This window comes from Orcinus orca, chromosome 19 (genome assembly GCF_937001465.1).
Source record: "Orcinus orca chromosome 19, mOrcOrc1.1, whole genome shotgun sequence".
Classification (NCBI taxonomy): Eukaryota; Metazoa; Chordata; class Mammalia; order Artiodactyla; family Delphinidae; genus Orcinus; species Orcinus orca.
This window is the reverse complement of record NC_064577.1, coordinates 61,213,385-61,232,433: the sequence shown is the minus strand read 5'-3', so window position 1 is coordinate 61,232,433 and position 19,049 is coordinate 61,213,385. Positions and strand designations below refer to the sequence as shown.

The following is a 19,049-nucleotide window of genomic DNA, read 5'->3' as shown; positions in this document are numbered from 1 at the left end:
CCGCCGCCCGATACCCGAGACCTCCGTTCCCCCTGCCTGGGCGGGCCGGCCGCCAGGCTGGCGTTAAGGCGCCAGCGCCAGCGAAACTGGGCCTCAAGAGGCAGCCCGCGGCCCCCGCCCCCGTCTACGGCCATACCACCCTGAACGCGCCCGATCTCGTCTGATCTCGGAAGCTAAGCAGGGTCGGGCCTGGTTAGTACTTGGATGGGAGACCGCCTGGGAATACCGGGTGCTGTAGGCTTTTTGCCTCCCGCTCCGCCCGCCTTCTCCTTTACTCGCCCGCGGCGGGGGCCGCCGGCTCCGCCCCCGCCGGGCCCCGCGGCAGGCCCCACCTCCTCAGGCCCCTCCCACCACGGCGCGCGCCGGCGGGGGCCCTCCCCGCCGGCCCGGCCGGCCAGAAGGCGGCCCTGGAAGGCAGCCGCACCCCAGACGCTCCCGGGGTGGCTGGCCCGGACCCAGACTCCGCCGCGGGCCCACTTGCCGTCCTTTCGGCCCGCGAGCCCCTCGACCTGCACCTGGCCGCCCCCACCGGCGCCCAGCCCCGGCGCCGCCACCTGTGTGCCGGTGTGTCCCTCCACAGCTCCCTCCGACAAAAGCCCCCCACCCCCACCCCGCCCCGCTGGCGTGTCACCGCGGCCGGGTGCGGGAGCGGGATCGAGGGCAGGGGCCGCTTCCCCGGGCCTGCCGGCCACCAGGGGCGGGGTCCTGAGCTCGGCGGGGGGTGTGGGGGCAAGGGTGGCCTTGCCGGGGCTGAGGGGCCGTGGCGACTCAATGGTGGCTCCCAGTGGCTTCGGGCCAGCTGCCGTCGGGCAGGAGGGCCGGCCCGGGCTGCGGCCGGGCTGCGCCTAGCGCCGCGTGGGCCGGCAGGGCCGATGCCCAAGGGACCGCGGGCCCCGGGCCCTGAAGCCTCCGGGGCCACGTCCCTGTGAGCGACGTGCGGGATCTTGGGCGGGGCGCCAAGCGCCGAAGGGTTTGCTGGGTCACGGCCGCCCTGGGCTGGGAGGTGGTCGCCAAACCCTCCGCCGCCGCCCGATACCCGAGACCTCCGTTCCCCCTGCCTGGGCGGGCGAGGGGGCCCTGCCGGGGCGGGCCGGCCGCCAGGCTGGCGTTAAGGCGCCAGCGCCAGCGAAACTGGGCCTCAAGAGGCAGCCCGCGGCCCCCGCCCCCGTCTACGGCCATACCACCCTGAACGCGCCCGATCTCGTCTGATCTCGGAAGCTAAGCAGGGTCGGGCCTGGTTAGTACTTGGATGGGAGACCGCCTGGGAATACCGGGTGCTGTAGGCTTTTTGCCTCCCGCTCCGCCCGCCTTCTCCTTTACTCGCCCGCGGCGGGGGCCGCCGGCTCCGCCCCCGCCGGGCCCCGCGGCAGGCCCCACCTCCTCAGGCCCCTCCCACCACGGCGCGCGCCGGCGGGGGCGCTCCCCGCCGGCCCGGCCGGCCAGAAGGCGGCCCTGGAAGGCAGCCGCACCCCAGACGCTCCCGGGGTGGCTGGCCCGGACCCAGACTCCGCCGCGGGCCCACTTGCCGTCCTTTCGGCCCGCGAGCCCCTCGACCTGCACCTGGCCGCCCCCACCGGCGCCCAGCCCCGGCGCCGCCACCTGTGTGCCGGTGTGTCCCTCCACAGCTCCCTCCGACAAAAGCCCCCCACCCCCACCCCGCCCCTCTGGCGTGTCACCGCGGCCGGGTGCGGGAGCGGGATCGAGGGCAGGGGCCGCTTCCCCGGGCCTGCCGGCCACCAGGGGCGGGGTCCTGAGCTCGGCGGGGGGTGTGGGGGCAAGGGTGGCCTTGCCGGGGCTGAGGGGCCGTGGCGACTCAATGGTGGCTCCCAGTGGCTTCGGGCCAGCTGCCGTCGGGCAGGAGGGCCGGCCCGGGCTGCGGCCGGGCTGCGCCTAGCGCCGCGTGGGCCGGCAGGGCCGATGCCCAAGGGACCGCGGGCCCCGGGCCCTGAAGCCTCCGGGGCCACGTCCCTGTGAGCGACGTGCGGGATCTTGGGCGGGGCGCCAAGCGCCGAAGGGTTTGCTGGGTCACGGCCGCCCTGGGCTGGGAGGTGGTCGCCAAACCCTCCGCCGCCGCCCGATACCCGAGACCTCCGTTCCCCCTGCCTGGGCGGGCGAGGGGGCCCTGCCGGGGCGGGCCGGCCGCCAGGCTGGCGTTAAGGCGCCAGCGCCAGCGAAACTGGGCCTCAAGAGGCAGCCCGCGGCCCCCGCCCCCGTCTACGGCCATACCACCCTGAACGCGCCCGATCTCGTCTGATCTCGGAAGCTAAGCAGGGTCGGGCCTGGTTAGTACTTGGATGGGAGACCGCCTGGGAATACCGGGTGCTGTAGGCTTTTTGCCTCCCGCTCCGCCCGCCTTCTCCTTTACTCGCCCGCGGCGGGGGCCGCCGGCTCCGCCCCCGCCGGGCCCCGCGGCAGGCCCCACCTCCTCAGGCCCCTCCCACCACGGCGCGCGCCGGCGGGGGCGCTCCCCGCCGGCCCGGCCGGCCAGAAGGCGGCCCTGGAAGGCAGCCGCACCCCAGACGCTCCCGGGGTGGCTGGCCCGGACCCAGACTCCGCCGCGGGCCCACTTGCCGTCCTTTCGGCCCGCGAGCCCCTCGACCTGCACCTGGCCGCCCCCACCGGCGCCCAGCCCCGGCGCCGCCACCTGTGTGCCGGTGTGTCCCTCCACAGCTCCCTCCGACAAAAGCCCCCCACCCCCACCCCGCCCCGCTGGCGTGTCACCGCGGCCGGGTGCGGGAGCGGGATCGAGGGCAGGGGCCGCTTCCCCGGGCCTGCCGGCCACCAGGGGCGGGGTCCTGAGCTCGGCGGGGGGTGTGGGGGCAAGGGTGGCCTTGCCGGGGCTGAGGGGCCGTGGCGACTCAATGGTGGCTCCCAGTGGCTTCGGGCCAGCTGCCGTCGGGCAGGAGGGCCGGCCCGGGCTGCGGCCGGGCTGCGCCTAGCGCCGCGTGGGCCGGCAGGGCCGATGCCCAAGGGACCGCGGGCCCCGGGCCCTGAAGCCTCCGGGGCCACGTCCCTGTGAGCGACGTGCGGGATCTTGGGCGGGGCGCCAAGCGCCGAAGGGTTTGCTGGGTCACGGCCGCCCTGGGCTGGGAGGTGGTCGCCAAACCCTCCGCCGCCGCCCGATACCCGAGACCTCCGTTCCCCCTGCCTGGGCGGGCGAGGGGGCCCTGCCGGGGCGGGCCGGCCGCCAGGCTGGCGTTAAGGCGCCAGCGCCAGCGAAACTGGGCCTCAAGAGGCAGCCCGCGGCCCCCGCCCCCGTCTACGGCCATACCACCCTGAACGCGCCCGATCTCGTCTGATCTCGGAAGCTAAGCAGGGTCGGGCCTGGTTAGTACTTGGATGGGAGACCGCCTGGGAATACCGGGTGCTGTAGGCTTTTTGCCTCCCGCTCCGCCCGCCTTCTCCTTTACTCGCCCGCGGCGGGGGCCGCCGGCTCCGCCCCCGCCGGGCCCCGCGGCAGGCCCCACCTCCTCAGGCCCCTCCCACCACGGCGCGCGCCGGCGGGGGCGCTCCCCGCCGGCCCGGCCGGCCAGAAGGCGGCCCTGGAAGGCAGCCGCACCCCAGACGCTCCCGGGGTGGCTGGCCCGGACCCAGACTCCGCCGCGGGCCCACTTGCCGTCCTTTCGGCCCGCGAGCCCCTCGACCTGCACCTGGCCGCCCCCACCGGCGCCCAGCCCCGGCGCCGCCACCTGTGTGCCGGTGTGTCCCTCCACAGCTCCCTCCGACAAAAGCCCCCCACCCCCACCCCGCCCCGCTGGCGTGTCACCGCGGCCGGGTGCGGGAGCGGGATCGAGGGCAGGAGCCGCTTCCCCGGGCCTGCCGGCCACCAGGGGCGGGGTCCTGAGCTCGGCGGGGGGTGTGGGGGCAAGGGTGGCCTTGCCGGGGCTGAGGGGCCGTGGCGACTCAATGGTGGCTCCCAGTGGCTTCGGGCCAGCTGCCGTCGGGCAGGAGGGCCGGCCCGGGCTGCGGCCGGGCTGCGCCTAGCGCCGCGTGGGCCGGCAGGGCCGATGCCCAAGGGACCGCGGGCCCCGGGCCCTGAAGCCTCCGGGGCCACGTCCCTGTGAGCGACGTGCGGGATCTTGGGCGGGACGCCAAGCGCCGAAGGGTTTGCTGGGTCACGGCCGCCCTGGGCTGGGAGGTGGTCGCCAAACCCTCCGCCGCCGCCCGATACCCGAGACCTCCGTTCCCCCTGCCTGGGCGGGCCGGCCGCCAGGCTGGCGTTAAGGCGCCAGCGCCAGCGAAACTGGGCCTCAAGAGGCAGCCCGCGGCCCCCGCCCCCGTCTACGGCGATATCACCCTGAACGCGCCCAATCTCGTCTGATCTCGGAAGCTAAGCAGGGTCGGGCCTGGTTAGTACTTGGATGGGAGACCGCCTGGGAATACCGGGTGCTGTAGGCTTTTTGCCTCCCGCTCCGCCCGCCTTCTCCTTTACTCGCCCGCGGCGGGGGCCGCCGGCTCCGCCCCCGCCGGGCCCCGCGGCAGGCCCCACCTCCTCAGGCCCCTCCCACCACGGCGCGCGCCGGCGGGGGCGCTCCCCGCCGGCCCGGCCGGCCAGAAGGCGGCCCTGGAAGGCAGCCGCACCCCAGACGCTCCCGGGGTGGCTGGCCCGGACCCAGACTCCGCCGCGGGCCCACTTGCCGTCCTTTCGGCCCGCGAGCCCCTCGACCTGCACCTGGCCGCCCCCACCGGCGCCCAGCCCCGGCGCTGCCACCTGTGTGCCGGTGTGTCCCTCCACAGCTCCCTCCGACAAAAGCCCCCCACCCCCACCCCGCCCCTCTGGCGTGTCACCGCGGCCGGGTGCGGGAGCGGGATCGAGGGCAGGGGCCGCTTCCCCGGGCCTGCCGGCCACCAGGGGCGGGGTCCTGAGCTCGGCGGGGGGTGTGGGGGCAAGGGTGGCCTTGCCGGGGCTGAGGGGCCGTGGCGACTCAATGGTGGCTCCCAGTGGCTTCGGGCCAGCTGCCGTCGGGCAGGAGGGCCGGCCCGGGCTGCGGCCGGGCTGCGCCTAGCGCCGCGTGGGCCGGCAGGGCCGATGCCCAAGGGACCGCGGGCCCCGGGCCCTGAAGCCTCCGGGGCCACGTCCCTGTGAGCGACGTGCGGGATCTTGGGCGGGGCGCCAAGCGCCGAAGGGTTTGCTGGGTCACGGCCGCCCTGGGCTGGGAGGTGGTCGCCAAACCCTCCGCCGCCGCCCGATACCCGAGACCTCCGTTCCCCCTGCCTGGGCGGGCCGGCCGCCAGGCTGGCGTTAAGGCGCCAGCGCCAGCGAAACTGGGCCTCAAGAGGCAGCCCGCGGCCCCCGCCCCCGTCTACGGCCATACCACCCTGAACGCGCCCGATCTCGTCTGATCTCGGAAGCTAAGCAGGGTCGGGCCTGGTTAGTACTTGGATGGGAGACCGCCTGGGAATACCGGGTGCTGTAGGCTTTTTGCCTCCCGCTCCGCCCGCCTTCTCCTTTACTCGCCCGCGGCGGGGGCCGCCGGCTCCGCCCCCGCCGGGCCCCGCGGCAGGCCCCACCTCCTCAGGCCCCTCCCACCACGGCGCGCGCCGGCGGGGGCGCTCCCCGCCGGCCCGGCCGGCCAGAAGGCGGCCCTGGAAGGCAGCCGCACCCCAGACGCTCCCGGGGTGGCTGGCCCGGACCCAGACTCCGCCGCGGGCCCACTTGCCGTCCTTTCGGCCCGCGAGCCCCTCGACCTGCACCTGGCCGCCCCCACCGGCGCCCAGCCCCGGCGCCGCCACCTGTGTGCCGGTGTGTCCCTCCACAGCTCCCTCCGACAAAAGCCCCCCACCCCCACCCCGCCCCGCTGGCGTGTCACCGCGGCCGGGTGCGGGAGCGGGATCGAGGGCAGGGGCCGCTTCCCCGGGCCTGCCGGCCACCAGGGGCGGGGTCCTGAGCTCGGCGGGGGGTGTGGGGGCAAGGGTGGCCTTGCCGGGGCTGAGGGGCCGTGGCGACTCAATGGTGGCTCCCAGTGGCTTCGGGCCAGCTGCCGTCGGGCAGGAGGGCCGGCCCGGGCTGCGGCCGGGCTGCGCCTAGCGCCGCGTGGGCCGGCAGGGCCGATGCCCAAGGGACCGCGGGCCCCGGGCCCTGAAGCCTCCGGGGCCACGTCCCTGTGAGCGACGTGCGGGATCTTGGGCGGGGCGCCAAGCGCCGAAGGGTTTGCTGGGTCACGGCCGCCCTGGGCTGGGAGGTGGTCGCCAAACCCTCCGCCGCCGCCCGATACCCGAGACCTCCGTTCCCCCTGCCTGGGCGGGCGAGGGGGCCCTGCCGGGGCGGGCCGGCCGCCAGGCTGGCGTTAAGGCGCCAGCGCCAGCGAAACTGGGCCTCAAGAGGCAGCCCGCGGCCCCCGCCCCCGTCTACGGCCATACCACCCTGAACGCGCCCGATCTCGTCTGATCTCGGAAGCTAAGCAGGGTCGGGCCTGGTTAGTACTTGGATGGGAGACCGCCTGGGAATACCGGGTGCTGTAGGCTTTTTGCCTCCCGCTCCGCCCGCCTTCTCCTTTACTCGCCCGCGGCGGGGGCCGCCGGCTCCGCCCCCGCCGGGCCCCGCGGCAGGCCCCACCTCCTCAGGCCCCTCCCACCACGGCGCGCGCCGGCGGGGGCGCTCCCCGCCGGCCCGGCCGGCCAGAAGGCGGCCCTGGAAGGCAGCCGCACCCCAGACGCTCCCGGGGTGGCTGGCCCGGACCCAGACTCCGCCGCGGGCCCACTTGCCGTCCTTTCGGCCCGCGAGCCCCTCGACCTGCACCTGGCCGCCCCCACCGGCGCCCAGCCCCGGCGCCGCCACCTGTGTGCCGGTGTGTCCCTCCACAGCTCCCTCCGACAAAAGCCCCCCACCCCCACCCCGCCCCGCTGGCGTGTCACCGCGGCCGGGTGCGGGAGCGGGATCGAGGGCAGGGGCCGCTTCCCCGGGCCTGCCGGCCACCAGGGGCGGGGTCCTGAGCTCGGCGGGGGGTGTGGGGGCAAGGGTGGCCTTGCCGGGGCTGAGGGGCCGTGGCGACTCAATGGTGGCTCCCAGTGGCTTCGGGCCAGCTGCCGTCGGGCAGGAGGGCCGGCCCGGGCTGCGGCCGGGCTGCGCCTAGCGCCGCGTGGGCCGGCAGGGCCGATGCCCAAGGGACCGCGGGCCCCGGGCCCTGAAGCCTCCGGGGCCACGTCCCTGTGAGCGACGTGCGGGATCTTGGGCGGGGCGCCAAGCGCCGAAGGGTTTGCTGGGTCACGGCCGCCCTGGGCTGGGAGGTGGTCGCCAAACCCTCCGCCGCCGCCCGATACCCGAGACCTCCGTTCCCCCTGCCTGGGCGGGCGAGGGGGCCCTGCCGGGGCGGGCCGGCCGCCAGGCTGGCGTTAAGGCGCCAGCGCCAGCGAAACTGGGCCTCAAGAGGCAGCCCGCGGCCCCCGCCCCCGTCTACGGCCATACCACCCTGAACGCGCCCGATCTCGTCTGATCTCGGAAGCTAAGCAGGGTCGGGCCTGGTTAGTACTTGGATGGGAGACCGCCTGGGAATACCGGGTGCTGTAGGCTTTTTGCCTCCCGCTCCGCCCGCCTTCTCCTTTACTCGCCCGCGGCGGGGGCCGCCGGCTCCGCCCCCGCCGGACCCCGCGGCAGGCCCCACCTCCTCAGGCCCCTCCCACCACGGCGCGCGCCGGCGGGGGCGCTCCCCGCCGGCCCGGCCGGCCAGGCGGCCAGAAGGCGGCCCTGGAAGGCGGCCGCACCCCAGACGCTCCCGGGGTGGCTGGCCCGGACCCAGACTCCGCCGCGGGCCCACTTGCCGTCCTTTCGGCCCGCGAGCCCCTCGACCTGCACCTGGCCGCCCCCACCGGCGCCCAGCCCCGGCGCCGCCACCTGTGTGCCGGTGTGTCCCTCCACAGCTCCCTCCGACAAAAGCCCCCCACCCCCACCCCGCCCCTCTGGCGTGTCACCGCGGCCGGGTGCGGGAGCGGGATCGAGGGCAGGGGCCGCTTCCCCGGGCCTGCCGGCCACCAGGGGCGGGGTCCTGAGCTCGGCGGGGGGTGTGGGGGCAAGGGTGGCCTTGCCGGGGCTGAGGGGCCGTGGCGACTCAATGGTGGCTCCCAGTGGCTTCGGGCCAGCTGCTGTCGGGCAGGAGGGCCGGCCCGGGCTGCGGCCGGGCTGCGCCTCGCGCCGCGTGGGCCGGCAGGGCCGATGCCCAAGGGACCGCGGGCCCCGGGCCCTGAAGCCTCCGGGGCCACGTCCCTGTGAGCGACGTGCGGGATCTTGGGCGGGGCGCCAAGCGCCGAAGGGTTTGCTGGGTCACGGCCGCCCTGGGCTGGGAGGTGGTCGCCAAACCCTCCGCCGCCGCCCGATACCCGAGACCTCCGTTCCCCCTGCCTGGGCGGGCCGGCCGCCAGGCTGGCGTTAAGGCGCCAGCGCCAGCGAAACTGGGCCTCAAGAGGCAGCCCGCGGCCCCCGCCCCCGTCTACGGCCATACCACCCTGAACGCGCCCGATCTCGTCTGATCTCGGAAGCTAAGCAGGGTCGGGCCTGGTTAGTACTTGGATGGGAGACCGCCTGGGAATACCGGGTGCTGTAGGCTTTTTGCCTCCCGCTCCGCCCGCCTTCTCCTTTACTCGCCCGCGGCGGGGGCCGCCGGCTCCGCCCCCGCCGGGCCCCGCGGCAGGCCCCACCTCCTCAGGCCCCTCCCACCACGGCGCGCGCCGGCGGGGGCGCTCCCCGCCGGCCCGGCCGGCCAGAAGGCGGCCCTGGAAGGCAGCCGCACCCCAGACGCTCCCGGGGTGGCTGGCCCGGACCCAGACTCCGCCGCGGGCCCACTTGCCGTCCTTTCGGCCCGCGAGCCCCTCGACCTGCACCTGGCCGCCCCCACCGGCGCCCAGCCCCGGCGCCGCCACCTGTGTGCCGGTGTGTCCCTCCACAGCTCCCTCCGACAAAAGCCCCCCACCCCCACCCCGCCCCGCTGGCGTGTCACCGCGGCTGGGTGCGGGAGCGGGATCGAGGGCAGGGGCCGCTTCCCCGGGCCTGCCGGCCACCAGGGGCGGGGTCCTGAGCTCGGCGGGGGGTGTGGGGGCAAGGGTGGCCTTGCCGGGGCTGAGGGGCCGTGGCGACTCAATGGTGGCTCCCAGTGGCTTCGGGCCAGCTGCCGTCGGGCAGGAGGGCCGGCCCGGGCTGCGGCCGGGCTGCGCCTAGCGCCGCGTGGGCCGGCAGGGCCGATGCCCAAGGGACCGCGGGCCCCGGGCCCTGAAGCCTCCGGGGCCAAGTCCCTGTGAGCGACGTGCGGGATCTTGGGCGGGGCGCCAAGCGCCGAAGGGTTTGCTGGGTCACGGCCGCCCTGGGCTGGGAGGTGGTCGCCAAACCCTCCGCCGCCGCCCGATACCCGAGACCTCCGTTCCCCCTGCCTGGGCGGGCGAGGGGGCCCTGCCGGGGCGGGCCGGCCGCCAGGCTGGCGTTAAGGCGCCAGCGCCAGCGAAACTGGGCCTCAAGAGGCAGCCCGCGGCCCCCGCCCCCGTCTACGGCCATACCACCCTGAACGCGCCCGATCTCGTCTGATCTCGGAAGCTAAGCAGGGTCGGGCCTGGTTAGTACTTGGATGGGAGACCGCCTGGGAATACCGGGTGCTGTAGGCTTTTTGCCTCCCGCTCCGCCCGCCTTCTCCTTTACTCGCCCGCGGCGGGGGCCGCCGGCTCCGCCCCCGCCGGGCCCCGCGGCAGGCCCCACCTCCTCAGGCCCCTCCCACCACGGCGCGCGCCGGCGGGGGCGCTCCCCGCCGGCCCGGCCGGCCAGAAGGCGGCCCTGGAAGGCAGCCGCACCCCAGACGCTCCCGGGGTGGCTGGCCCGGACCCAGACTCCGCCGCGGGCCCACTTGCCGTCCTTTCGGCCCGCGAGCCCCTCGACCTGCACCTGGCCGCCCCCACCGGCGCCCAGCCCCGGCGCCGCCACCTGTGTGCCGGTGTGTCCCTCCACAGCTCCCTCCGACAAAAGCCCCCCACCCCCACCCCGCCCCGCTGGCGTGTCACCGCGGCCGGGTGCGGGAGCGGGATCGAGGGCAGGGGCCGCTTCCCCGGGCCTGCCGGCCACCAGGGGCGGGGTCCTGAGCTCGGCGGGGGGTGTGGGGGCAAGGGTGGCCTTGCCGGGGCTGAGGGGCCGTGGCGACTCAATGGTGGCTCCCAGTGGCTTCGGGCCAGCTGCCGTCGGGCAGGAGGGCCGGCCCGGGCTGCGGCCGGGCTGCGCCTAGCGCCGCGTGGGCCGGCAGGGCCGATGCCCAAGGGACCGCGGGCCCCGGGCCCTGAAGCCTCCGGGGCCACGTCCCTGTGAGCGACGTGCGGGATCTTGGGCGGGGCGCCAAGCGCCGAAGGGTTTGCTGGGTCACGGCCGCCCTGGGCTGGGAGGTGGTCGCCAAACCCTCCGCCGCCGCCCGATACCCGAGACCTCCGTTCCCCCTGCCTGGGCGGGCGAGGGGGCCCTGCCGGGGCGGGCCGGCCGCCAGGCTGGCGTTAAGGCGCCAGCGCCAGCGAAACTGGGCCTCAAGAGGCAGCCCGCGGCCCCCGCCCCCGTCTACGGCCATACCACCCTGAACGCGCCCGATCTCGTCTGATCTCGGAAGCTAAGCAGGGTCGGGCCTGGTTAGTACTTGGATGGGAGACCGCCTGGGAATACCGGGTGCTGTAGGCTTTTTGCCTCCCGCTCCGCCCGCCTTCTCCTTTACTCGCCCGCGGCGGGGGCCGCCGGCTCCGCCCCCGCCGGACCCCGCGGCAGGCCCCACCTCCTCAGGCCCCTCCCACCACGGCGCGCGCCGGCGGGGGCGCTCCCCGCCGGCCCGGCCGGCCAGGCGGCCAGAAGGCGGCCCTGGAAGGCGGCCGCACCCCAGACGCTCCCGGGGTGGCTGGCCCGGACCCAGACTCCGCCGCGGGCCCACTTGCCGTCCTTTCGGCCCGCGAGCCCCTCGACCTGCACCTGGCCGCCCCCACCGGCGCCCAGCCCCGGCGCCGCCACCTGTGTGCCGGTGTGTCCCTCCACAGCTCCCTCCGACAAAAGCCCCCCACCCCCACCCCGCCCCGCTGGCGTGTCACCGCGGCCGGGTGCGGGAGCGGGATCGAGGGCAGGGGCCGCTTCCCCGGGCCTGCCGGCCACCAGGGGCGGGGTCCTGAGCTCGGCGGGGGGTGTGGGGGCAAGGGTGGCCTTGCCGGGGCTGAGGGGCCGTGGCGACTCAATGGTGGCTCCCAGTGGCTTCGGGCCAGCTGCCGTCGGGCAGGAGGGCCGGCCCGGGCTGCGGCCGGGCTGCGCCTAGCGCCGCGTGGGCCGGCAGGGCCGATGCCCAAGGGACCGCGGGCCCCGGGCCCTGAAGCCTCCGGGGCCACGTCCCTGTGAGCGACGTGCGGGATCTTGGGCGGGGCGCCAAGCGCCGAAGGGTTTGCTGGGTCACGGCCGCCCTGGGCTGGGAGGTGGTCGCCAAACCCTCCGCCGCCGCCCGATACCCGAGACCTCCGTTCCCCCTGCCTGGGCGGGCGAGGGGGCCCTGCCGGGGCGGGCCGGCCGCCAGGCTGGCGTTAAGGCGCCAGCGCCAGCGAAACTGGGCCTCAAGAGGCAGCCCGCGGCCCCCGCCCCCGTCTACGGCCATACCACCCTGAACGCGCCCGATCTCGTCTGATCTCGGAAGCTAAGCAGGGTCGGGCCTGGTTAGTACTTGGATGGGAGACCGCCTGGGAATACCGGGTGCTGTAGGCTTTTTGCCTCCCGCTCCGCCCGCCTTCTCCTTTACTCGCCCGCGGCGGGGGCCGCCGGCTCCGCCCCCGCCGGGCCCCGCGGCAGGCCCCACCTCCTCAGGTCCCTCCCACCACGGCGCGCGCCGGCGGGGGCGCTCCCCGCCGGCCCGGCCGGCCAGAAGGCGGCCCTGGAAGGCAGCCGCACCCCAGACGCTCCCGGGGTGGCTGGCCCGGACCCAGACTCCGCCGCGGGCCCACTTGCCGTCCTTTCGGCCCGCGAGCCCCTCGACCTGCACCTGGCCGCCCCCACCGGCGCCCAGCCCCGGCGCCGCCACCTGTGTGCCGGTGTGTCCCTCCACAGCTCCCTCCGACAAAAGCCCCCCACCCCCACCCCGCCCCTCTGGCGTGTCACCGCGGCCGGGTGCGGGAGCGGGATCGAGGGCAGGGGCCGCTTCCCCGGGCCTGCCGGCCACCAGGGGCGGGGTCCTGAGCTCGGCGGGGGGTGTGGGGGCAAGGGTGGCCTTGCCGGGGCTGAGGGGCCGTGGCGACTCAATGGTGGCTCCCAGTGGCTTCGGGCCAGCTGCCGTCGGGCAGGAGGGCCGGCCCGGGCTGCGGCCGGGCTGCGCCTCGCGCCGCGTGGGCCGGCAGGGCCGATGCCCAAGGGACCGCGGGCCCCGGGCCCTGAAGCCTCCGGGGCCACGTCCCTGTGAGCGACGTGCGGGATCTTGGGCGGGGCGCCAAGCGCCGAAGGGTTTGCTGGGTCACGGCCGCCCTGGGCTGGGAGGTGGTCGCCAAACCCTCCGCCGCCGCCCGATACCCGAGACCTCCGTTCCCCCTGCCTGGGCGGGCCGGCCGCCAGGCTGGCGTTAAGGCGCCAGCGCCAGCGAAACTGGGCCTCAAGAGGCAGCCCGCGGCCCCCGCCCCCGTCTACGGCCATACCACCCTGAACGCGCCCGATCTCGTCTGATCTCGGAAGCTAAGCAGGGTCGGGCCTGGTTAGTACTTGGATGGGAGACCGCCTGGGAATACCGGGTGCTGTAGGCTTTTTGCCTCCCGCTCCGCCCGCCTTCTCCTTTACTCGCCCGCGGCGGGGGCCGCCGGCTCCGCCCCCGCCGGGCCCCGCGGCAGGCCCCACCTCCTCAGGCCCCTCCCACCACGGCGCGCGCCGGCGGGGGCCCTCCCCGCCGGCCCGGCCGGCCAGAAGGCGGCCCTGGAAGGCAGCCGCACCCCAGACGCTCCCGGGGTGGCTGGCCCGGACCCAGACTCCGCCGCGGGCCCACTTGCCGTCCTTTCGGCCCGCGAGCCCCTCGACCTGCACCTGGCCGCCCCCACCGGCGCCCAGCCCCGGCGCCGCCACCTGTGTGCCGGTGTGTCCCTCCACAGCTCCCTCCGACAAAAGCCCCCCACCCCCACCCCGCCCCGCTGGCGTGTCACCGCGGCCGGGTGCGGGAGCGGGATCGAGGGCAGGGGCCGCTTCCCCGGGCCTGCCGGCCACCAGGGGCGGGGTCCTGAGCTCGGCGGGGGGTGTGGGGGCAAGGGTGGCCTTGCCGGGGCTGAGGGGCCGTGGCGACTCAATGGTGGCTCCCAGTGGCTTCGGGCCAGCTGCCGTCGGGCAGGAGGGCCGGCCCGGGCTGCGGCCGGGCTGCGCCTAGCGCCGCGTGGGCCGGCAGGGCCGATGCCCAAGGGACCGCGGGCCCCGGGCCCTGAAGCCTCCGGGGCCACGTCCCTGTGAGCGACGTGCGGGATCTTGGGCGGGGCGCCAAGCGCCGAAGGGTTTGCTGGGTCACGGCCGCCCTGGGCTGGGAGGTGGTCGCCAAACCCTCCGCCGCCGCCCGATACCCGAGACCTCCGTTCCCCCTGCCTGGGCGGGCGAGGGGGCCCTGCCGGGGCGGGCCGGCCGCCAGGCTGGCGTTAAGGCGCCAGCGCCAGCGAAACTGGGCCTCAAGAGGCAGCCCGCGGCCCCCGCCCCCGTCTACGGCCATACCACCCTGAACGCGCCCGATCTCGTCTGATCTCGGAAGCTAAGCAGGGTCGGGCCTGGTTAGTACTTGGATGGGAGACCGCCTGGGAATACCGGGTGCTGTAGGCTTTTTGCCTCCCGCTCCGCCCGCCTTCTCCTTTACTCGCCCGCGGCGGGGGCCGCCGGCTCCGCCCCCGCCGGGCCCCGCGGCAGGCCCCACCTCCTCAGGCCCCTCCCACCACGGCGCGCGCCGGCGGGGGCGCTCCCCGCCGGCCCGGCCGGCCAGAAGGCGGCCCTGGAAGGCAGCCGCACCCCAGACGCTCCCGGGGTGGCTGGCCCGGACCCAGACTCCGCCGCGGGCCCACTTGCCGTCCTTTCGGCCCGCGAGCCCCTCGACCTGCACCTGGCCGCCCCCACCGGCGCCCAGCCCCGGCGCCGCCACCTGTGTGCCGGTGTGTCCCTCCACAGCTCCCTCCGACAAAAGCCCCCCACCCCCACCCCGCCCCTCTGGCGTGTCACCGCGGCCGGGTGCGGGAGCGGGATCGAGGGCAGGGGCCGCTTCCCCGGGCCTGCCGGCCACCAGGGGCGGGGTCCTGAGCTCGGCGGGGGGTGTGGGGGCAAGGGTGGCCTTGCCGGGGCTGAGGGGCCGTGGCGACTCAATGGTGGCTCCCAGTGGCTTCGGGCCAGCTGCCGTCGGGCAGGAGGGCCGGCCCGGGCTGCGGCCGGGCTGCGCCTAGCGCCGCGTGGGCCGGCAGGGCCGATGCCCAAGGGACCGCGGGCCCCGGGCCCTGAAGCCTCCGGGGCCACGTCCCTGTGAGCGACGTGCGGGATCTTGGGCGGGGCGCCAAGCGCCGAAGGGTTTGCTGGGTCACGGCCGCCCTGGGCTGGGAGGTGGTCGCCAAACCCTCCGCCGCCGCCCGATACCCGAGACCTCCGTTCCCCCTGCCTGGGCGGGCGAGGGGGCCCTGCCGGGGCGGGCCGGCCGCCAGGCTGGCGTTAAGGCGCCAGCGCCAGCGAAACTGGGCCTCAAGAGGCAGCCCGCGGCCCCCGCCCCCGTCTACGGCCATACCACCCTGAACGCGCCCGATCTCGTCTGATCTCGGAAGCTAAGCAGGGTCGGGCCTGGTTAGTACTTGGATGGGAGACCGCCTGGGAATACCGGGTGCTGTAGGCTTTTTGCCTCCCGCTCCGCCCGCCTTCTCCTTTACTCGCCCGCGGCGGGGGCCGCCGGCTCCGCCCCCGCCGGGCCCCGCGGCAGGCCCCACCTCCTCAGGCCCCTCCCACCACGGCGCGCGCCGGCGGGGGCCCTCCCCGCCGGCCCGGCCGGCCAGAAGGCGGCCCTGGAAGGCAGCCGCACCCCAGACGCTCCCGGGGTGGCTGGCCCGGACCCAGACTCCGCCGCGGGCCCACTTGCCGTCCTTTCGGCCCGCGAGCCCCTCGACCTGCACCTGGCCGCCCCCACCGGCGCCCAGCCCCGGCGCCGCCACCTGTGTGCCGGTGTGTCCCTCCACAGCTCCCTCCGACAAAAGCCCCCCACCCCCACCCCGCCCCGCTGGCGTGTCACCGCGGCCGGGTGCGGGAGCGGGATCGAGGGCAGGGGCCGCTTCCCCGGGCCTGCCGGCCACCAGGGGCGGGGTCCTGAGCTCGGCGGGGGGTGTGGGGGCAAGGGTGGCCTTGCCGGGGCTGAGGGGCCGTGGCGACTCAATGGTGGCTCCCAGTGGCTTCGGGCCAGCTGCCGTCGGGCAGGAGGGCCGGCCCGGGCTGCGGCCGGGCTGCGCCTAGCGCCGCGTGGGCCGGCAGGGCCGATGCCCAAGGGACCGCGGGCCCCGGGCCCTGAAGCCTCCGGGGCCACGTCCCTGTGAGCGACGTGCGGGATCTTGGGCGGGGCGCCAAGCGCCGAAGGGTTTGCTGGGTCACGGCCGCCCTGGGCTGGGAGGTGGTCGCCAAACCCTCCGCCGCCGCCCGATACCCGAGACCTCCGTTCCCCCTGCCTGGGCGGGCGAGGGGGCCCTGCCGGGGCGGGCCGGCCGCCAGGCTGGCGTTAAGGCGCCAGCGCCAGCGAAACTGGGCCTCAAGAGGCAGCCCGCGGCCCCCGCCCCCGTCTACGGCCATACCACCCTGAACGCGCCCGATCTCGTCTGATCTCGGAAGCTAAGCAGGGTCGGGCCTGGTTAGTACTTGGATGGGAGACCGCCTGGGAATACCGGGTGCTGTAGGCTTTTTGCCTCCCGCTCCGCCCGCCTTCTCCTTTACTCGCCCGCGGCGGGGGCCGCCGGCTCCGCCCCCGCCGGGCCCCGCGGCAGGCCCCACCTCCTCAGGCCCCTCCCACCACGGCGCGCGCCGGCGGGGGCGCTCCCCGCCGGCCCGGCCGGCCAGAAGGCGGCCCTGGAAGGCAGCCGCACCCCAGACGCTCCCGGGGTGGCTGGCCCGGACCCAGACTCCGCCGCGGGCCCACTTGCCGTCCTTTCGGCCCGCGAGCCCCTCGACCTGCACCTGGCCGCCCCCACCGGCGCCCAGCCCCGGCGCCGCCACCTGTGTGCCGGTGTGTCCCTCCACAGCTCCCTCCGACAAAAGCCCCCCACCCCCACCCCGCCCCGCTGGCGTGTCACCGCGGCCGGGTGCGGGAGCGGGATCGAGGGCAGGGGCCGCTTCCCCGGGCCTGCCGGCCACCAGGGGCGGGGTCCTGAGCTCGGCGGGGGGTGTGGGGGCAAGGGTGGCCTTGCCGGGGCTGAGGGGCCGTGGCGACTCAATGGTGGCTCCCAGTGGCTTCGGGCCAGCTGCCGTCGGGCAGGAGGGCCGGCCCGGGCTGCGGCCGGGCTGCGCCTAGCGCCGCGTGGGCCGGCAGGGCCGATGCCCAAGGGACCGCGGGCCCCGGGCCCTGAAGCCTCCGGGGCCACGTCCCTGTGAGCGACGTGCGGGATCTTGGGCGGGGCGCCAAGCGCCGAAGGGTTTGCTGGGTCACGGCCGCCCTGGGCTGGGAGGTGGTCGCCAAACCCTCCGCCGCCGCCCGATACCCGAGACCTCCGTTCCCCCTGCCTGGGCGGGCGAGGGGGCCCTGCCGGGGCGGGCCGGCCGCCAGGCTGGCGTTAAGGCGCCAGCGCCAGCGAAACTGGGCCTCAAGAGGCAGCCCGCGGCCCCCGCCCCCGTCTACGGCCATACCACCCTGAACGCGCCCGATCTCGTCTGATCTCGGAAGCTAAGCAGGGTCGGGCCTGGTTAGTACTTGGATGGGAGACCGCCTGGGAATACCGGGTGCTGTAGGCTTTTTGCCTCCCGCTCCGCCCGCCTTCTCCTTTACTCGCCCGCGGCGGGGGCCGCCGGCTCCGCCCCCGCCGGGCCCCGCGGCAGGCCCCACCTCCTCAGGCCCCTCCCACCACGGCGCGCGCCGGCGGGGGCGCTCCCCGCCGGCCCGGCCGGCCAGAAGGCGGCCCTGGAAGGCAGCCGCACCCCAGACGCTCCCGGGGTGGCTGGCCCGGACCCAGACTCCGCCGCGGGCCCACTTGCCGTCCTTTCGGCCCGCGAGCCCCTCGACCTGCACCTGGCCGCCCCCACCGGCGCCCAGCCCCGGCGCCGCCACCTGTGTGCCGGTGTGTCCCTCCACAGCTCCCTCCGACAAAAGCCCCCCACCCCCACCCCGCCCCTCTGGCGTGTCACCGCGGCCGGGTGCGGGAGCGGGATCGAGGGCAGGGGCCGCTTCCCCGGGCCTGCCGGCCACCAGGGGCGGGGTCCTGAGCTCGGCGGGGGGTGTGGGGGCAAGGGTGGCCTTGCCGGGGCTGAGGGGCCGTGGCGACTCAATGGTGGCTCCCAGTGGCTTCGGGCCAGCTGCCGTCGGGCAGGAGGGCCGGCCCGGGCTGCGGCCGGGCTGCGCCTAGCGCCGCGTGGGCCGGCAGGGCCGATGCCCAAGGGACCGCGGGCCCCGGGCCCTGAAGCCTCCGGGGCCACGTCCCTGTGAGCGACGTGCGGGATCTTGGGCGGGGCGCCAAGCGCCGAAGGGTTTGCTGGGTCACGGCCGCCCTGGGCTGGGAGGTGGTCGCCAAACCCTCCGCCGCCGCCCGATACCCGAGACCTCCGTTCCCCCTGCCTGGGCGGGCGAGGGGGCCCTGCCGGGGCGGGCCGGCCGCCAGGCTGGCGTTAAGGCGCCAGCGCCAGCGAAACTGGGCCTCAAGAGGCAGCCCGCGGCCCCCGCCCCCGTCTACGGCCATACCACCCTGAACGCGCCCGATCTCGTCTGATCTCGGAAGCTAAGCAGGGTCGGGCCTGGTTAGTACTTGGATGGGAGACCGCCTGGGAATACCGGGTGCTGTAGGCTTTTTGCCTCCCGCTCCGCCCGCCTTCTCCTTTACTCGCCCGCGGCGGGGGCCGCCGGCTCCGCCCCCGCCGGGCCCCGCGGCAGGCCCCACCTCCTCAGGCCCCTCCCACCACGGCGCGCGCCGGCGGGGGCGCTCCCCGCCGGCCCGGCCGGCCAGAAGGCGGCCCTGGAAGGCAGCCGCACCCCAGACGCTCCCGGGGTGGCTGGCCCGGACCCAGACTCCGCCGCGGGCCCACTTGCCGTCCTTTCGGCCCGCGAGCCCCTCGACCTGCACCTGGCCGCCCCCACCGGCGCCCAGCCCCGGCGCCGCCACCTGTGTGCCGGTGTGTCCCTCCACAGCTCCCTCCGACAAAAGCCCCCCACCCCCACCCCGCCCCGCTGGCGTGTCACCGCGGCCGGGTGCGGGAGCGGGATCGAGGGCAGGGGCCGCTTCCCCGGGCCTGCCGGCCACCAGGGGCGGGGTCCTGAGCTCGGCGGGGGGTGTGGGGGCAAGGGTGGCCTTGCCGGGGCTGAGGGGCCGTGGCGACTCAATGGTGGCTCCCAGTGGCTTCGGGCCAGCTGCCGTCGGGCAGGAGGGCCGGCCCGGGCTGCGGCCGGGCTGCGCCTAGCGCCGCGTGGGCCGGCAGGGCCGATGCCCAAGGGACCGCGGGCCCCGGGCCCTGAAGCCTCCGGGGCCACGTCCCTGTGAGCGACGTGCGGGATCTTGGGCGGGGCGCCAAGCGCCGAAGGGTTTGCTGGGTCACGGCCGCCCTGGGCTGGGAGGTGGTCGCCAAACCCTCCGCCGCCGCCCGATACCCGAGACCTCCGTTCCCCCTGCCTGGGCGGGCGAGGGGGCCCTGCCGGGGCGGGCCGGCCGCCAGGCTGGCGTTAAGGCGCCAGCGCCAGCGAAACTGGGCCTCAAGAGGCAGCCCGCGGCCCCCGCCCCCGTCTACGGCCATACCACCCTGAACGCGCCCGATCTCGTCTGATCTCGGAAGCTAAGCAGGGTCGGGCCTGGTTAGTACTTGGATGGGAGACCGCCTGGGAATACCGGGTGCTGTAGGCTTTTTGCCTCCCGCTCCGCCCGCCTTCTCCTTTACTCGCCCGCGGCGGGGGCCGCCGGCTCCGCCCCCGCCGGGC

The 19,049-nt window shown here is 76.7% G+C and overlaps 19 non-coding genes across 19 annotated transcripts; all 19 read left to right on the top strand.

Annotated features, from left to right (window-relative positions):
- The first annotated feature begins 122 nt into the window (after positions 1-122).
- LOC125962435 (5S ribosomal RNA) lies at positions 123-241 on the top strand. Its single transcript, XR_007473956.1, has one exon. It is a non-coding gene; the product is annotated as a 5S ribosomal RNA (ribosomal RNA).
- Positions 242-1,167: 926 nt separating this feature from the next.
- On the top strand, positions 1,168-1,286 carry LOC125962434 (5S ribosomal RNA). Its single transcript, XR_007473955.1, has one exon. It is a non-coding gene; the product is annotated as a 5S ribosomal RNA (ribosomal RNA).
- Positions 1,287-2,212: 926 nt separating this feature from the next.
- On the top strand, positions 2,213-2,331 carry LOC125962433 (5S ribosomal RNA). The gene has a single exon (XR_007473954.1). It is a non-coding gene; the product is annotated as a 5S ribosomal RNA (ribosomal RNA).
- Positions 2,332-3,257: 926 nt separating this feature from the next.
- On the top strand, positions 3,258-3,376 carry LOC125962432 (5S ribosomal RNA). Its single transcript, XR_007473953.1, has one exon. It is a non-coding gene; the product is annotated as a 5S ribosomal RNA (ribosomal RNA).
- A 903-nt stretch (positions 3,377-4,279) lies between these two features.
- LOC125962498 (5S ribosomal RNA) lies at positions 4,280-4,398 on the top strand. Its single transcript, XR_007474019.1, has one exon. It is a non-coding gene; the product is annotated as a 5S ribosomal RNA (ribosomal RNA).
- A 903-nt stretch (positions 4,399-5,301) lies between these two features.
- Positions 5,302-5,420, top strand: LOC125962431 (5S ribosomal RNA). Its single transcript, XR_007473952.1, has one exon. It is a non-coding gene; the product is annotated as a 5S ribosomal RNA (ribosomal RNA).
- Positions 5,421-6,346: 926 nt separating this feature from the next.
- Positions 6,347-6,465, top strand: LOC125962429 (5S ribosomal RNA). The gene has a single exon (XR_007473950.1). It is a non-coding gene; the product is annotated as a 5S ribosomal RNA (ribosomal RNA).
- A 926-nt stretch (positions 6,466-7,391) lies between these two features.
- On the top strand, positions 7,392-7,510 carry LOC125962428 (5S ribosomal RNA). The gene has a single exon (XR_007473949.1). It is a non-coding gene; the product is annotated as a 5S ribosomal RNA (ribosomal RNA).
- Positions 7,511-8,421: 911 nt separating this feature from the next.
- LOC125962427 (5S ribosomal RNA) lies at positions 8,422-8,540 on the top strand. The gene has a single exon (XR_007473948.1). It is a non-coding gene; the product is annotated as a 5S ribosomal RNA (ribosomal RNA).
- Positions 8,541-9,466: 926 nt separating this feature from the next.
- LOC125962426 (5S ribosomal RNA) lies at positions 9,467-9,585 on the top strand. The gene has a single exon (XR_007473947.1). It is a non-coding gene; the product is annotated as a 5S ribosomal RNA (ribosomal RNA).
- Positions 9,586-10,511: 926 nt separating this feature from the next.
- Positions 10,512-10,630, top strand: LOC125962425 (5S ribosomal RNA). The gene has a single exon (XR_007473946.1). It is a non-coding gene; the product is annotated as a 5S ribosomal RNA (ribosomal RNA).
- A 934-nt stretch (positions 10,631-11,564) lies between these two features.
- On the top strand, positions 11,565-11,683 carry LOC125962423 (5S ribosomal RNA). Its single transcript, XR_007473944.1, has one exon. It is a non-coding gene; the product is annotated as a 5S ribosomal RNA (ribosomal RNA).
- A 903-nt stretch (positions 11,684-12,586) lies between these two features.
- LOC125962422 (5S ribosomal RNA) lies at positions 12,587-12,705 on the top strand. The gene has a single exon (XR_007473943.1). It is a non-coding gene; the product is annotated as a 5S ribosomal RNA (ribosomal RNA).
- Positions 12,706-13,631: 926 nt separating this feature from the next.
- On the top strand, positions 13,632-13,750 carry LOC125962421 (5S ribosomal RNA). The gene has a single exon (XR_007473942.1). It is a non-coding gene; the product is annotated as a 5S ribosomal RNA (ribosomal RNA).
- Positions 13,751-14,676: 926 nt separating this feature from the next.
- LOC125962420 (5S ribosomal RNA) lies at positions 14,677-14,795 on the top strand. Its single transcript, XR_007473941.1, has one exon. It is a non-coding gene; the product is annotated as a 5S ribosomal RNA (ribosomal RNA).
- A 926-nt stretch (positions 14,796-15,721) lies between these two features.
- LOC125962419 (5S ribosomal RNA) lies at positions 15,722-15,840 on the top strand. Its single transcript, XR_007473940.1, has one exon. It is a non-coding gene; the product is annotated as a 5S ribosomal RNA (ribosomal RNA).
- A 926-nt stretch (positions 15,841-16,766) lies between these two features.
- Positions 16,767-16,885, top strand: LOC125962418 (5S ribosomal RNA). The gene has a single exon (XR_007473939.1). It is a non-coding gene; the product is annotated as a 5S ribosomal RNA (ribosomal RNA).
- A 926-nt stretch (positions 16,886-17,811) lies between these two features.
- Positions 17,812-17,930, top strand: LOC125962417 (5S ribosomal RNA). Its single transcript, XR_007473938.1, has one exon. It is a non-coding gene; the product is annotated as a 5S ribosomal RNA (ribosomal RNA).
- Positions 17,931-18,856: 926 nt separating this feature from the next.
- Positions 18,857-18,975, top strand: LOC125962416 (5S ribosomal RNA). Its single transcript, XR_007473937.1, has one exon. It is a non-coding gene; the product is annotated as a 5S ribosomal RNA (ribosomal RNA).
- The last annotated feature ends 74 nt before the right edge of the window (positions 18,976-19,049 follow it).